The following is a 16,778-nucleotide window of genomic DNA, read 5'->3' on the forward strand; positions in this document are numbered from 1 at the left end:
TGTAAGTGCCATGTATTCTACAGAAAAATGAGACACAAGAATGATTTAGATAGAATTTTTTAAAACTATTGGGACTGGTTTTGGATCTTTGTGCCCCTAAAGCCAGGTGCCTTAGTTACTAAGGTTCCATATAGTGCTGAGAATGAGAGAACATTTTTTGCTCAACATGCAAAATACCTTTAAAAATTACCTAAAATTGTGTTTTCTTTAAAGTTTCATATTTTGAGCACTTCCAGGGCTAGAAGAAAATTATGTGGTTCTATGAAAGCTAGGATTTTTCCCTCTACAGGGAAAAAATCGTGGCCCCATTGAAGTCAATGGTAACACTCCCATTCACTTCATTTAGGGCAGGATTTCACCACAAGAGTGTAAAACTCCTATATCCAGTTCTGCAGGCTCTTGAGATATCATGTTTTAAAGAGCTGGTCACTGGTGTAGGACAACATATTGCCTTCTCTGGACCTCAAGCCAGGGAGATTTGGGGGGATGATTGGGAATTCCACATTTCAGGGGGAAGAAGAAAATCTTTTTCTGATGAGTTGATTAAAACATTAGGGCTGTACAAAGGTGTTCTGAGTGTTGGAAGTTGGTGGGAGAAGTGGATTAATGAGCAGAGGGGTAGTCAAAGCTGCATGATAAATGTAATCCATCACATTGATATCACTTCCCATATGTTTTATTATGTATGTATAGATTAGTTTTTAACATTTTTTCCCCATAGAGAAAAAGAACCTGGTGAAACCAGTTTTGCATTGCAAACACTACCAATGGAAAACACTCAACAGCCAACATGGTAATGAGCTCATGGTATAGATTTTTCAAATTGCCCAGTGAGTCATGAAATGCTTTTCAAAATTGGAGATGTGCATCAAGGACTGGTTTAAAAAAAAGAAAAAGAAAAAGAAAAGGTAGAAACAATATTATGGATCAGTCAATACTATCTCCCTTTTATGAAAGTGGTCTGCCTTTGAACTTCTGACAGAAGCAAACAGTGACAGATGCATACAAAAATGAAATATTGCATGGAAATAGAAGTGAATATGAAAACACAGGGAAAGATCTGCTAAGTCTGCTGTTTTATTCATATCTATTTCTTGGTTCTCTCCCCAATCTGGGAAGCATAAATAAAGGTAATGGATATTTCAGAACCAATCTTTCTAGCACTACCAAAGGTACTGACTAGTCATAAGGCCACATATGAAATACTGTGCTTAGTTCTGATCACCTTTGAAAAAAATATTAAAATGTAGAAATAGACAAGGCTCAATGCAGGATGAACAAAAAATGATACAGGAACATGACATAGCTTATATATGTGAATTGTTAGAGGTTGATAGTCTTCTTTAGATATGAGGAAATTAAGAGGGGAAATCACTGAGGTACAGTATACAGTACCAGCTTTGGAAGAACATAGCCACTCCAAGGCCTAGACACACCAAGGTCTTTTTGAGCTAGTGTCTGCTACGAAAGCAAGAGAAGGAATAAATATATAATTTTCTATACACGGCACGAATTTAACATATGGAATGAAGTAATTGGGGGAATTAGTTTAATTACTAGAGTTTTGTAAGAGGTTGGATAAATGTTTACTGAATATTCTGGGTGTGCTTTTTGATCTAATACAGAAAATGCACTATCAATAAGATTTTTAGCCTCCTTCCAGTAGATTGTAACATCCAATATTTGTATATTTTGTCTTCCTTTGCTTAGAACCAGTGCACAGAACTCTCTGTACCAGTATGAAGGTAAAGCGTTAAGCTGGGAGGAAATATTAAACTTTTTAAAAAAATTACCAGTTAAAAAAATAAGATGACCTAACGAGTAACCAGGAATCAAGCATTAATAAAGAATGCAAAAGGATTGATGGATAAGTACTCATCATGGTCTGGCTTTCAGTGCATCATGTATTATTAGACAGTCATCTGGGAAGCCTCCTGCTGTTACTTACAAAAACACAAATGGTACTTATGATGACAGGCTGAACAACAACTATGACAAGTGGATCTGTTACTATGAAATTGAAATAGGGACATGTCAATGAATTGACAGAAGTCCTTGAATTTTGGATTTCTCTGTCTTATGTTTTGGCAGAAAACTAGTATTCTTAACTAAAGGTTTATCCAAGCTGTCCTTACTATTCGTAGATAATAGCCTTAGTATAACTTATGTACCTGCTATGTTTGTTTGTTTGCCCAGACCTGAAGAATAGCCCTGTGTAAGCTCTAAAGCTTGTCTCTTTCACCAACAGAAGTTGGTCCAATAAAAGATATTACCTCACCCACCTTTTCTCCCTGGTTAAAGACAGTACTTCTCAGAGTCTAAGCTATGCTGTAATTGAATGTTTCATATTTCAGCTTTATAAGATAAAGTAGAAAATACATTTAATTCATGGAGTGTTAGACTGAAATTATTTAGTGGTCTTTTCCATATGTTCATAAATCTCAAATGGTATTTCCCCAGTATACACCAAATACAGTTATCCCAATGGATGCGGCTCTACTTGGGGATATTGTCGTGATCCTGCAAGGTGCTGAGCATTGGTGTTCAGGGGAGTCAACAGGAGTTGACCGCACTCAGCACCTTGTCAGGATTGGGCTCTTTATGCATTAAAGCGGGGTGCTCGTTAGAGATACAGTGTTGGGTGCCACAGCCCAGAGCCAATCACCAGGGTAGCTTTGTCCTAGGAAACGTTATAGGGAATGAGTGATGTAGTGTGATAGTACAAAGATATAGAGAAGGAAGCCATTTTTATATATTTTTATTTGACCCACATTTGAGAATAGAATGTGGCCTTAAGAATGTCATGTTAGAGGGGTTACAGAATCACATTAACAACTTACCCATTTCCTTCTTCCTGGCCTGATTCTGCAAACCCTAACTTCTTACTCACCTGACCAGATCTATGAAGACATTAACACTAGTTAGATGAGTAAGGATCAGGCCCCACACTGGTAGAAGAAGTTCTTCCTTGCAATGCAAATCTAATCAACCCCCTCAAACCAGCTATCAAGGCAGATGGATAGTCTTCTTTCTGTGTAGTATCATTCTTTTCCCAATTACTGTGAGCCTATTGAATCATTTCTGCCAGATTATTGTTATTCATCACTTTCAAATCAACATGCAATTAGATAGCCTCCCCTGCCTGACGTGGAGTGTGTATCACCAGGTACCTTCCTTTCTTTGAACTGCAGTTGTCCTATTTGCTATCTCTGCCCTCACCCCCTTTTCCACCCAGCAATGCTTTTCATTCAGCTCTGGGAACCTTTTGAAAATCCCGGTCTTTTTCCTGGTCACTGTTAAATACTTTATTCAAGTTGACCATTACTTATCTATTGTATACATAGTACAGCAGAAGCCTTTTGCCTGGAATGCACCAACACTAATTTTGCTACAGAATTTGCATTTCCTTCTGATAGTCTCCTTTGTGAGAATTCTCTTTGTCCCTTTGCTTGGAGAGTCATAATCTCTCCTTGGGCTAAAGTATTATAATCAAGTAGTCATGTTTATGTAATTGTTTTATTTGGTCCTCTTTGCTTATGGTTGTTTGTTTCAGTTTAGAAGGGCCAGTTTGGAAGTCTTTGTTTTCTCTGGAGTATTTTACATTTGTGTTGTAATATATGCCTTATTTACCAGTAGTCACCAAAAGCATTCTGTGGAGTCTGTTCAATTTTTCTTCTGATTAGTACTTGAAGTAGGACAGTATAAATTCAAATGAACGGGGTCCTAGACCGCTCATGGTTTAGACCATACATTCAGATGAGGGAGAAATGATGCTAGTGTGACAACTTGTTCCTCGTTTTATAGGTTTCCTTTGCTCAATCTCCCACTGATTCATCTCCGTTACAAGCCCAAATCACACCAGACCCACCCTCACATGTATATGTTGGATTTTGATTGGTTTCAGTTTTTGTCTGCTGGTAAACAAGAGCTCCTCTGAAGCCTGGTAACATCAGTTTGAGAGAGTATAGAGCTTGGAGTCTGAGAGACTGGTTGGTTAGCGAGGTTGCTGGTGATGAGGGGCTTGAAGCACATATTTCAAGGACTTACAAACACTGGGAAAGGAATAAGGGCTGGCCAGGAGAGTGAGGATTCCAGCATTTAAACTAGCCTTTAACCTTGTCATGAAGCATTAGTATAAAATGACTTCTGAGTCACTCAATGTTTGATCAGCCACTGAGCTTGTTCTGAAGATTTCATATTTATAACTTGCTATCCAGCTGGTGGGAGGGTGTTTTCTCCTCAAGCAGGGAGATGGAACCAGCTGCCACTCCTGTTTGTGTGGCTTAATCAATCTTGCTTAATCAAAGAAACTGCTACATTTTCTAATTTGCCTTAAGACTCTTACATAATTTTACTCCAAATACTTGTAATCTTCAAAGTCCTGTCTAAACATTAACTAATCCTCACAGCACCCCTGTGAGAGAAGTTGTGTGTTTTTATCCCAACTTTACAGAGTGGAAACTTGGGCAGAAAAGATAAGGCCAACATTTTCAGGAAACCCTGCTCACTCACAACTCTAGCTGAAATCTCTTAGGCTTGGTCTACACTGGAACTTTGGTGGCAAACCTTTTGTCATTCAGGGGTGTTAAGAAAACCCCACACACCGCGAACAACAAAAGTTTTACCAAAGAAAAGCGCCAGTGTGAACAGCTGACAAATCTGCTGCCGCTCGTTGGGGGTGGAAGTTTTTTGTTGGCGGGAGAGCTCTCTCCTGCTGACGAACAGCAGCTACACTGCACGCCTTTTAGCAGCATGGCTGTAGCGGCACAGCTGTGTCGCTAAAAGGTGCATAGTGTAGACAAAGCCTTAGAGCTGGGACGACTGAGTAACTCTGACAATCAAGCCCTCAGAAGCTAAAGTTGGGCACCCAGAACAAGAGACCTGGTTTGAACATCAGGCCCCCAACTCACTTTTAGAGGAAGGAGTTTCTGGCTCTCAGTTCTGTGTTCACGTCTCATTTCAGCCTGATAGAACAGAGGTAGAAAACCTTTCAAGTTAAATTAGAGCTTCAGTGAATGGGCAATGAAACCCTACCTCTTATAACTAGAGCAGCATCAGATATCCCAATAAGCTTCAGGGCAAATATTTTTGTAACAGCGACACATTTTCAGGTACAACGAGTCTCAAAACCTCGCAGCCTCTACTGACTTACCATCAACTCCAGCTGAACACAGCCAAATGCATTTGAGACCAAGAGGCCACCAGAAGAAAATATCTGGGGCCCTCGTCTTCATCCCTACCAAACACACAACACAGAGCCAATTAGTGGGAAAGTTTGTCAGCTGCTGCAAGAATCTCCTACCTCTTTGCTATCTCCACTGTCTCCTCCTCAGTTCTCTATCTCCATACACCACCTACCACCTCCGGTTCATGTTCTCATGGAAATCACCTCCTTTGCCAGTACCAGGTGGGAAGCAGGCTTGCACAACTTCAGCTGCTACCCCTAACATTGCTATGATGCTCCCTATACAGTTTTGATACAGCAATTGCCTTTACAGATCCCCAGTAACACATTGGGCTATCTGAAACAAGTGGCTTCTCAAATACATTTTCCTGAGTCACAATCCACCCGCTATGGGAGAATCAGTGTAGAACTACCCTTTTCCTACCCTTCCAGCTGTGACGTTTTCTGCTTATAGGCCATGGTTCTTAAGCCTTCTATGACTTGAAAGGCTGTTTCATTTCCCCTTGTTACTGTTCACTCCCCGCAATTGGTCAGAGAAAGATTAAGTAGGACCACTGCCTTATTTCTGACCCTTCAGGTACTTTCATCCTGAGCAAGTGGTCATGCTAAATTGGCATATGTAATACTCTGTGTGTGTATATATACACACGAGTGCAAATGAGATTGCAAAGCTCCTGGATTAATAGAAAATGTAGCACCAGAAGTTCTACATCCATAGCCAGGGTATTAGTCACTGAAGAAGAAAGAGTGCCCCCATTTGTGCTTCTCGCATTTTAGGATGGGATGGCAAAGGAAAGGATTAGGGGATGGAGAGAGCATGTGAAGCAAGTGAGGATATAGCACATGATGATAAGCACTTTGAGGGTATGCCAGGGATAAACAAGGTCTTAGACATCATCACAGAGGGCCACGAGGCCAAAAAAGATATTTATAAAAGTATTTAGTCTGAGTGGCACAATTTCACTCAGACAGGCAGAGAAAAAAGCTCTGGGGCCTAAAGCCTGCCCTAGGTTGCTGAAATCTCAAACCAGCTAATAGGGATTTAGTAAGAAAGTAGAGGGCTGCATGCAGAGAAGCCTTGGTATGCTGTGTACGCTCACTGACACTATAGGGGGTGAGAAATTCTGGGACTAGCAGGAATATCACATCTACAACCTTAAAAATATAGATAGTTTAAAAGGAGAGGACTTGGTGCTCTGCAACCTAGTTTGGAGTCCAGGGGTCCACAGACCCACAAGATGGAGACTAAACAGTCAAACCTGGGTGCTGAAATTTCTGTCCCTAAATCCATAGTTAGGATTAACCAGTAAATATAAGTGATTTAATTTTCAAAGTTACTGAGCACCCACATCTCCCTCTGGCTACAAGAAAATTCAGATTTGGATCCAAAATGTGTCTTGGACTTCTAATTTTAGACAAAGCAGATTACTCTTTTTTAATGTGTGGTCTGGCCTTCTCTTGTTCCAGTCTATTGCCATCGAGCTGTTCATAAATCTTACAAGCCTTAGGCAAGTCTAGTCCTCCCAGTTCACAAAGGGAACATCATTTCTGCAAGCTAATGTTTGCTGTTTTCGTGCCTTGGTGTCAATAAATTATGCAAACGAAGTGCTGACCGACGGATGCTTTCCAAACCACATTGTGCTGATTGTAGCAACACTGAAACTAGACCAAAGTGTATAGGAATGTGGGTCATATAGATCTATTTTGTTCCTAAATGTAGGTATTAACAAATTGCCAAAGTTATTGGCCAATTGACTCAAAGCATAAGCATTAAAATAATTCATCCTGAATGTGTGGTTTTATTTTATGTTTAGTACAGTAGGTTCACCTGCACGAATTTGCTGTGCTTATTTAATATCCTCTTTAAGATGAAAAATGACGCCAGTCCTGTAGTAATAGCATCTTTTGACACTGAGAAAGCATTTCACTGGATTGAATGGCAGTTTCTCTTTACTATGATGGAAATTTTAAAATTTGCCATGAATGTATTCCATCAGTTACAGCGTTCTGAGCAAGGACACAAGCTAATGTCACAATATGATCTTCATTTTGACTTTGGAGGGGGACTAGTCAAGGATGCCCCCTTTCAGTGCTATTTGTGTAATTGTATGCAAGCCAATTCTTAAAAGAATAAGTGGGGGAGGCTACGGCAATATGTGTTAGAGTTGAGAGCTCATGTTCTCACAGTTGTCCTTACACAGTGTGAAATAATATTTTATTATATATTATTAATCCTTTGGAGTGTCTAAACCAAATCCTGGGGATAATGGTTGCTTTGAGGCAACTCTCTAGATTTAAGATGAATTACTGCTCAAAGATCTTTGAGTGGGAAAGAAGAGACTGGTGGAGCTATTCTGAGGCTTTCACTGACTCCTGCACAGTATAGCTCATGATTCTCAGCACCTCCAGCCTCCCCAACACACAATCTTGTCATTGTAACCCTTTTCTTTCTCACCCCATCCCTACCTATTTGTTGTTACTTGCACAGACTGGGTAGGCAGGCTATGTTCTGGAGAGCTCCCTGGGGCTATGGGCAGGGATCCTTCTGTCCCGAGGTCACCCTCAGCAGCAAAGTACTCTGTGACTTCCGGCAGCTTCCATATTGAAATAGCCTCTCCAGGATTGGAAAGTTGGGAGTAGTCCCACCAGAAACAGATTAGAGGGCAGAGCACAGATAGAATGGTGAAGGGTGTATGATTAAACATAACCAGACCACCGAGTCCACAGTTTGTCACATGGGTAGACAATTTAGCATATTCATATCACCACAACATACATGGGAGATTCTCTATGTCACATGGCATTTTCACCACCACTGAAACACAGCCACTTTTGGGGTGAAACACAACAGCTCTTTAACAGTTACAATGCATACAGTGCTATATGTCATTATTCTCTTTAATACATTGCAACTGAGTAGTGGTTTCCAAGACAAAAAGCCTCAACATTGGAATTTGGAGAGAAATTCAAGGGGAGATTTCCAAAGCCCAAAGGGCAGTTATATATCTCTCTTCTATTGAAAGTCAATGGGCTCCTAACGCCATTTGTGCCTTTAGAAATCTTCCTCCTAATTAAACATTTCAGTGATATGATAAACTAAGGTGGGCATGGAGGAAAAACAAACATGCTAAAAAACAGCCCTTTTAAAGACCTGGGGTGGGATCCACAAAGGGACTTAGGCGTTGCAACACTGCGCATCACAGCACCTAACTTGTCGATGGCTAGAAAAATCACAGGAACAAAACTGTGATCCACAAATCCAAGTTAGGCACCTAAACTCCCCATACAGTGAATGGGTAGAGAAAAGCTCCTAAGAATGCAAGCCACAAAAGCCAGCACACTGGGTGCGGAGCCACCTAAGTTAGCCAATGGGAGATGTCAACAAAAGGGGTGTGACCTAAGCCCTATCTCTCTCTCAGAGATAGATGCCTAAGTCCAGAATGTAGGAAGGCACCTATCTCTGCTAGAGATCCATGAATGCAAACCAGCCACTTGAAGACAGGTGGCTCAGGCACCTAAAGTGTTTCTTGAGACAATGAGATAGGCACCTGGTTCGCTCCACACAAAACCTCATTGACATCACTGGTAGTCCCCACCTTTATAACGTTTAGCCTAGTGGTTAGAGCACTCAACTGGGATGTGTGAGACTCAGGTTCAATTCCCCCCTCTCTGCCGGAGGGGGGGAAGATTTCCATGGGGGTCTCCCACTGCTGATGTGGGTTCCCTCCATCTCTCCTGTTGAAACTGGTCTACTGTAGATAAATAGAGAAAATGTAATTGAAACAGGGGCACAGGTCCTAGGGTTGTCCACCTCCCAAGTAGGTGCCCTAACCACTGAACTACATGGTCATTCCCATTCTCTCTCTCTCTGGCCCAATGACTATTCCACTATGGGTAAATATTAAAAATGGTCACTCCTGTTAATGTGTTGGCATTCATGGTTTCATAACAGGTTCTAGCTCTATTTTGTTGTAATTTAAATGAATATTATTTGAAATGTTTGGAAATAAAGCCCTCTAGTTAGGAAAATCAAGTTTTCACTAAGTGCTTGGACGTTCAATACAAAACCACTAAATAAAGTTTAACAAGGGTAAACTGAAAAGGCAAGATGAACTTACTCTGATGTGTTAATGTAATTCCCTTATGTAATGCTAGTTTCCTTGCAATAATTAATTTTAAACACTAAGTCAGTATGTCTGGTTTTTGATAATTATAAAAATGTATTCATCCATGTCACTGCAAATTATTAATATTTATTATAAGGAATATTCTGTAGACATTAAGAATCAAGGGAGATAGAGTTTGGAGTCATTTCAATCACAGGCTTACTAAAATAGTACTCAGGGTTTTTTATCTGAGTTTCTCTGACTCCAAATCAAATATAAATATAGGGCCAAATACTCATGCCCTTTCTTGGTTCTTCCTCACCTCCATTCAAGCAAAACGCTCACTGACTTCAAAATCAAGTAAAGATTTGAGGATTGCAACAGTCTGTGATATTGCCAAGAATCCTGTGTGCTCACTCCATTACTGTTCCATTCCTGGAAGCCAAGAGTTCTGAGTGTTATAAAGCGATGATGCTATAATGATGTTATAAAAAGATTATGAGGGTCCCTGTAGTTCTGTGCCACTTCAGGGGTAACACTAGTGATAAGGAGGCTGCATTGAGACACGTTTGAGTTACTTCTTTGACATTTCTTCAACGCTGATAATCAGCAGTTCTGTTCAAAGATATTTTTAAGACTCTCAGCATTCTTGGACATAAAGATTCAGGTGCTGAAACTCATCATCCTATGCAGGAAAGCTTCCATTAAGTCGGTTGAAGCCAATGGGGGGTGGGGGGGGGGTTTCCTTGCATAGGGATTGTAGGCTCAGATGCATAGACTGTAGTTATACATACACTTTCTGGTTGTGATAAAATAAGAATCTGTGTGGAAAATTGGAGCCAAACCTGAAGCAAAGCATTTTTCTGGTTCAAAAAAAGTTTGGTTCCCTCTTGAAAACTTTTTAATTTTCATGTACCTCGGTGCTTTCCAGACTAGAATTCGGCATGAAATAGTGTGACAGTGTTTTCAAAGTATTTCTGGTGCAATCAGAAGCAGGAAGCAGTAGCAATCGCATGGGAAAGCTGCTTCTTGCACACTATTGCTGCCTCAATGAGTTCAGATCCCATATTTTGGGATGCTTATCTTCAGTGAGCAATGTAGACTCAGATACAGTGGCAGGGGGAAATGCAACGGCCGTGCCCAACAGCAATCCAGCCAACCCCACCAAAATTACAGACATCAATTAATTTATGTTTTGGGGAGCTGGCAAAAAGTCAGTTCCAGTTCCCTAATTCTGAGCCCAGATGGGGAGATATGGGGTCTTTTCAGTGAACTGAAGAAAGCTTCAGGCGTCCAGGAGAATAACTGACCAGAGTGTTTATTTTATTTCATTTTGCTGGTGCAGAGAAGGGATGTTCAGACAGAGACCGGTATGGGAAAAGAGCAAAGCAGCAGCAGAGACAGGTGAGGTAGGTAAAAAGAGGAGGAGGAGAGTGTACCACCTTCTACCCCAAATTAGTAGTAGACTTCTCTGAAACTACAGGGAGGCAGAGCCACAGTATGAGCAGATGCTCCTTTATTTCCTCTATCCAGCGATGCAAGCAGCCACCTGAGCTCATACACCAGTTAAGGGCTTGGCTCTGGGTGTGTCCTTAGGGTTTACCATTGTTCCATATAATGATCCAAGGATCTAAACCCTTCAGTTTACATCAAATGCTAAACATTGCTACAGACTGGGAAAGCAATGACATACTGTAGGTATTTAAGATTTCAGAGATTTGGTTTAAAAGAGAGAGCTGCTGCAGGGACTTCAGGCCAAAGGGTCACTAACTCTGGAACCCACTTTCTCCTCTTGATCTGATAGAGTCTAGATCTGTTGACCTTTAGGGCATGCTGTTGATAAATGCAAAGTAATGCACATTGGAAAACATAATCCCAACTATAGATATAAAACAATGGGGTCTAAATTAGCTGTTACCACTCAAGAAAGAGATCTTGGAGTCATGGTGGATAGTTCTCTGAAAACATCCACTCAATGTGCAGCGGCAGTCAAAAAAGCGAACAGAATGTTGGGAGCCATTTAGAAAGGGATAGATAATAAGACTGAAGATATCATATTGCCTCTATATAAATCCATGGTACTCCCATCTTGAATACTGCGTGCAGATGTGGTTGCCCCATCTCAAAAAAGATCTACTGGAATTGGAAAAGGTTCAGAAAAGGGCAACAAAAATTATTAGGGGTATGGAATGGCCTCCATAGTGGGGAGGGATTAATAAAACAGGGACTTTTCAGCTTGGAAAAAAGATGACGAAGGGGGGATATGATAGAGGTCTATAAAATCATTACTGGTGTGGAGAAAATAAATAAGGAAGTGTATTTTGATACATAAGCACTAGGGGACACCAAATGAAATTAATAGGCAGCAGGTTTAAAACAAACAAAAGGAAGTATTTCTTCACACAATGCACAGTCAACCTGTGGAACTCTTTGCCAAACGATGTTGTGAAGGCCAAGACTACGACAGGGTTCAAAAAAGAACAAGATAAATTCATGGAGGATAGGTCCATCAATGTTTGCCAGAAGCTGGGAATGAGCAACAGGGAATGGATCACTTGGTGATTACCGGTTCATTCCCTCTGGGGCACCGGGCATTAGCCATTGTCGGAGACAGGATACTGGACCTTTGGTCTGACCCAGTATGGCCATTCTTTTGTTATCATGAATTTGTTCTGGGAGAGGAGGAGTGAAGGGTTTTGGAGTGAATGATTGAGAGTCACTATTTTTATGTCAACTTGTTTTTTTATGCTGCTGATGGTTTATGTTGTGAAGCAGATTAGGGTGGTAAAATCTGTTCTGCTAAAGGTATTATCTATCCTTTGTTGTACTTTTGATAATTTTACAGGCACTTGAGAACTTGGAATGGTGCCTATGATAACCCAAAATAAAATAAACTCCAGTTGGGACTGCGGGGCTCATGCTGCTGTTGCAGAAGGACAGAGTGGGCTAATTAATAGTTATTGCATCAAGTTGAGGCTGCAGTTGCAGTAATGACACTGATGATATTGATGGCTTTGGAGACTGGGTTTAGTTTAGAATGGAAATGAGCAGAAGATTCATCTATCAACGGCATATTGCTGTAGGCAGTGGAAGACAGCACAGCTTTTTGTTCTGCTGTTCTCTTGTTCAGTTGGTTTGTTTCAGTGGTTCAGTTCTAAAAGATGAATACATCCATTTACACAAGACAAACCATGGTCATTTCAAAGGCTCCATGGCTGACACCGGACCATATCTCTGGAACAATCTATTATTTGTTTTTTTCCCTGCTGTTTGACTTTCAGTAACAGTGGCATGTGGGTGGGTGCATGGGTTGAACCCCCTTGGCAGACATCATCCTCTTATCGAGGGATAGCCGAAGAAGAAGAGAAGACTTTTTATAAAACGGTGTGTGTGTTGGCAGCATGGGATGTCAACTCCTGGATCCTGAGATAAGATTTTGTTCCCATCAGTATCTGGTTTCAATTCAGCCATCTCTTTTGACATCTCTCTCCTCTCTTTTGTTCTGTTAATATATTTATTTGGCATATGTCATAGATATCAAATGAGCTCATCACAAAATCTTGCAATCACAAAGACGTCTCATATATGCTGGTGATGTCACCATCAAACTCCAGTATCAGGCAATCTACCAGCTCACCACATTGTCCGTTCAGTGCCAGAATCACAGGGTTCATTGTCACACAAGTTCCACTTACTGTGAACTGACAGCACCTAGGATTGGAACAGAAGCAGTTGAACAGGATCCAAGACCAACAGGCAGGGGAGAGGGTGTATAGCCTGGAATACACAGGAGCGAAGGCAATAATGTAATTGCTACCCAGAATGTTGCTCCTTTGGACATGTCACTTCACTTCTGAAAGCATCATGTGATATAACTAAGATCATAAAAATGACTGAGAGGTAGAAGAAGACACCAGTGGAGGCTGTGGCTCACCCTTCTATACAATGGGTGAAATCCTGACCCCATTCAGCTGACGCATGACATGTACTGTGTCCAAATGTGTTCTGGTTTGTGCTGTTCCTGTAGTACAAAGCAGCTGTAAAGCTGGCTTAGCAGGTTCCCTGCAGGTTCCTCCTATGTAACGGCAATCCTCAGGTGGCAAAGTCTAAGACCTGACATAATAGCACTGCACTACCCTCTCCAAACCCCCAGAAGACGGGGTATTGTCCAGAAAAAGGGGATGTGACCAGAACATTCCTGTCTGCAAGAATGACCTTTGGGGCTGTGGATAGCAGGCTGTAACTTTGAAGACCCTGGCTTCTGCAAGTTATACCGGGAGCAGGCTAGTCCCTCTCCTACCACAGGAGCAGCAGAATGCTAATGCTGTTTATAGCTTATTTCCTTGCCGCCACCACCCCCCCCCAAGCTGCCCTGACCTATATAATTATTGCTTCAGGGGTGGGGACTTTGCTGTTTGCCTTCCTTCTGCTTTACTTTCCCAAAGTAGCAACACAATAAGCCAGTAATGAATGCTCTCTACGCGCCCATATTCCCCCATCTAAACACCTGCTCATCCACTTATAAAAATTGACTGTGTGTGTTTGAAGGTGGAAATACATACCTCCAGTTTTTGCTAATAATTTGCATTGTTCCCATTTACAAAATGACTGCAGGTGTCACTAATTCCTGTCCAACTCATGAAATCCAGTTATCCAAAGCTCTTATTATACATCTTCATTTTCCTTAATGCTACTCATCACACAACCTTCACAACCTTTTAGTCCAGAGCTCTCAATAACACAGCTAACTGCTCCATTTCACCAGGTGTACATGCAATAGACCCTGTAAATTCATATTTGCTAGGAAATTCCTCTGGATTTTATCATGAAGGATTTTTCATGGAATGCCCAATCGTTTATACAGGAGAGAAAAGCAGATAAGACTGCTGCAGAAAACACATCAAAGCAGTTAGAAGCAGAGACACTGATAAACCTATTGTGTTTTCTGTCATTTCCAAACCACCATGATTTCCATGGTCTCTTGGCTTGTAACCTTCAGCAAGCCTTCCAAATGACTAACTACAGAAGAACCTTTTGGCCAGACTCGCAGATGGCATAGCTTCACTGATTTCAGTAGGGCTACACTGATTTACACCAGCTGACAATCTCACTCTCCGGCTTCCAAGAAACAAAGTACACTTTTTTTTTTTTTGTTAACTTTCCCTCTCAGCTCTTCACTGTAGTGCATAGTTTGTCATAAATTTGTACACCAGTCTGAGGTAGTTTATAAACTCATTGGGTTAGGAATGACGGGCCAGGCTCAGGTCTGAATTCCATCAGTGCCAGTCCTGAAATACTCACTGACTTTATTGTAGTTACCTTGGATTTGTACAGTTGCAGCTGAAAGCAGAAACTGGTTGCAGGTATGTTAATCATCTCTGTAAAGGGCCATAAACTAATTAATAGCAATGATAATAATATACCGTTGACACACTTTGGGCCCAATTTTCAAACACTGGCACCTAAACCAAGCTGGGAAGAAGGATAATTTAATGGAGAGGGAGCTGAACCGGGATTTGAGAAACTTTGGTTCAATTCCTAGCTCAGCTATAGACTTGCTGTATGATCTTGGGCAAGACACTTAATCTACCCTGTGTAAAACCAGGGACAATACTTCCATTCGTCCCAGGGACCTTGTGAGGATAAAATCCATTAGTGACAGGGATGTTGGTAACAAGGGCCATATAAGTACCTAGGCCAGATAAAGCTAGACCTTTTAGAGCCTTGTCCTAAGTTGACTCTGGCGCCTTTGCACACTCAGCTGCTCTCTGCATGGAGAAAATCCACTGAGATCTGGACTTGTTCTGTACAGAGGCACAAATCTTAGACCTCTGCACTCCTATGAAGTGATGTGAGGGAGTCTCATGAGTGCTCCTCCCCAGAACTGTCTCTTGTGGGTTCCTCTGCAGGAGGGTGAGGTTCCCCCTCTCTTTTCACTATACAGCCCCACCATGCATCCAAACCCATTCTTTTAGTTGATTACCAACTGCTTTACCTTAAACCTTTACATAAAGTACCTCTCTGCCCTCGCCTACAGCTATTTCTAATGTTTTATTCAGTATTTGCTTCCTATTACTATTCTTTTAAAGTATCTGTACCAACTCAGTCTATCTTGCTTTCTATTTAAATGGCCCTGCTTCACTGATTTTTTTTAACCTCTCCATGGATGATAGTATGTTTGTATTTAGAGAAAGCTTCATGGGTGAATTGTGGCCTTTAACAACATTTTTTTCTGTCTTGAGCTCTCCCATGGACGGTGGTTATCTTGGCCAAGCGAATTAAAGAGCCAAGATTGCCAGTTAGCAATGTGTGTTTCATTTGGCATCACTGCAAATGGTGAGATGGCAGGCAGTGTGTGTGTTAACTGGCCACGTTAAGAAGATCAAAAGGTTGCCTTTGAAAAGTGAGGAAGAGAAAGAATACCCCAAAGTCAACTGCTTCATAAACCGTAACAGCATTAATAAGAAATGGCAGCTCCAGGCTCCACACACATCTTTTTATGCTACTGTCAAGCACAAAAGCAGAGAAATGTGTAGTCTATGATTAGCAAGGGGGCAAACCAGATCTGCCAAGATATTTGAGCACCCTGCCAAACAAGTGCCAATCAGAAAAGGGAGGCTACATAGACATTGACTTTGGCCTTGCAATCTTTGACAGTAGAGATCTACCTTGGTAACTATATGGCAAAGGACAACTATAATTTGCTTTAGCAAGGTCTAGTAAGGAGCATCCAATTCTTGTCAACACTTGAAATCAAAGCTCTCTCTTCTTTCATCCCCCCCACCCCAGTATTGCTCTCAGATTTTCAAAAAGTGATTTTATATTCTCCTTCCTACCAAACGAGTAGCACACTCCTCTGTTACCAGTCATCAGCAATATTCTGTGCACTGGAGTGCATGACCTGCTTTAATGAGCTTTGGCAGAACATCAGATTCATTTCGAACCCCCCCCCCCCTTGTCTAATTATAGTGTGCTATTTGTGACACTGTGGTTCAGGGCCTATCAGCAGCTCCATTAGAAACACCTATTTCTAGGGATTTATAACTAAGCATTAACAACGTGCTTAAAAATGATTGAAGATGGCCCCACAGATGCAGCATTTTTGTCAGTTTTTAATCTGTTGCCCAGTTTGTTTCAGATGCTCTTTGAGCTCCTACAGCTCTGTTTAAAACAGAAAAGTTTCCTGCAATTAGCAGATGCTGTGAGTTAATTGCTCTTGGTACTTAAAGATGGATTGCAAAGTTCTTGTAAAACAATTACATAATAAATAAAACTCCTGATGCTCCAAAATCATTAATAGAATGTATGGGCAGACTTAGGACCTGCTCCTCTGCCTTGGACCTGGTGTAGCCATTTACACCTGTGTTGAGAGAGGAAAATGTTACCATTCTGATTGTCTAGTATTTTATCGGGTGACTGCATAAAGTGCAGGGGAGAGGGGATTCTTGTCCTTACAAAGCAAACATTAAAAAAAAAAAAAACCTAGA

Source organism: Lepidochelys kempii, chromosome 8 (genome assembly GCF_965140265.1).
Source record: "Lepidochelys kempii isolate rLepKem1 chromosome 8, rLepKem1.hap2, whole genome shotgun sequence".
NCBI classification, from domain to species: Eukaryota; Metazoa; Chordata; order Testudines; family Cheloniidae; genus Lepidochelys; species Lepidochelys kempii.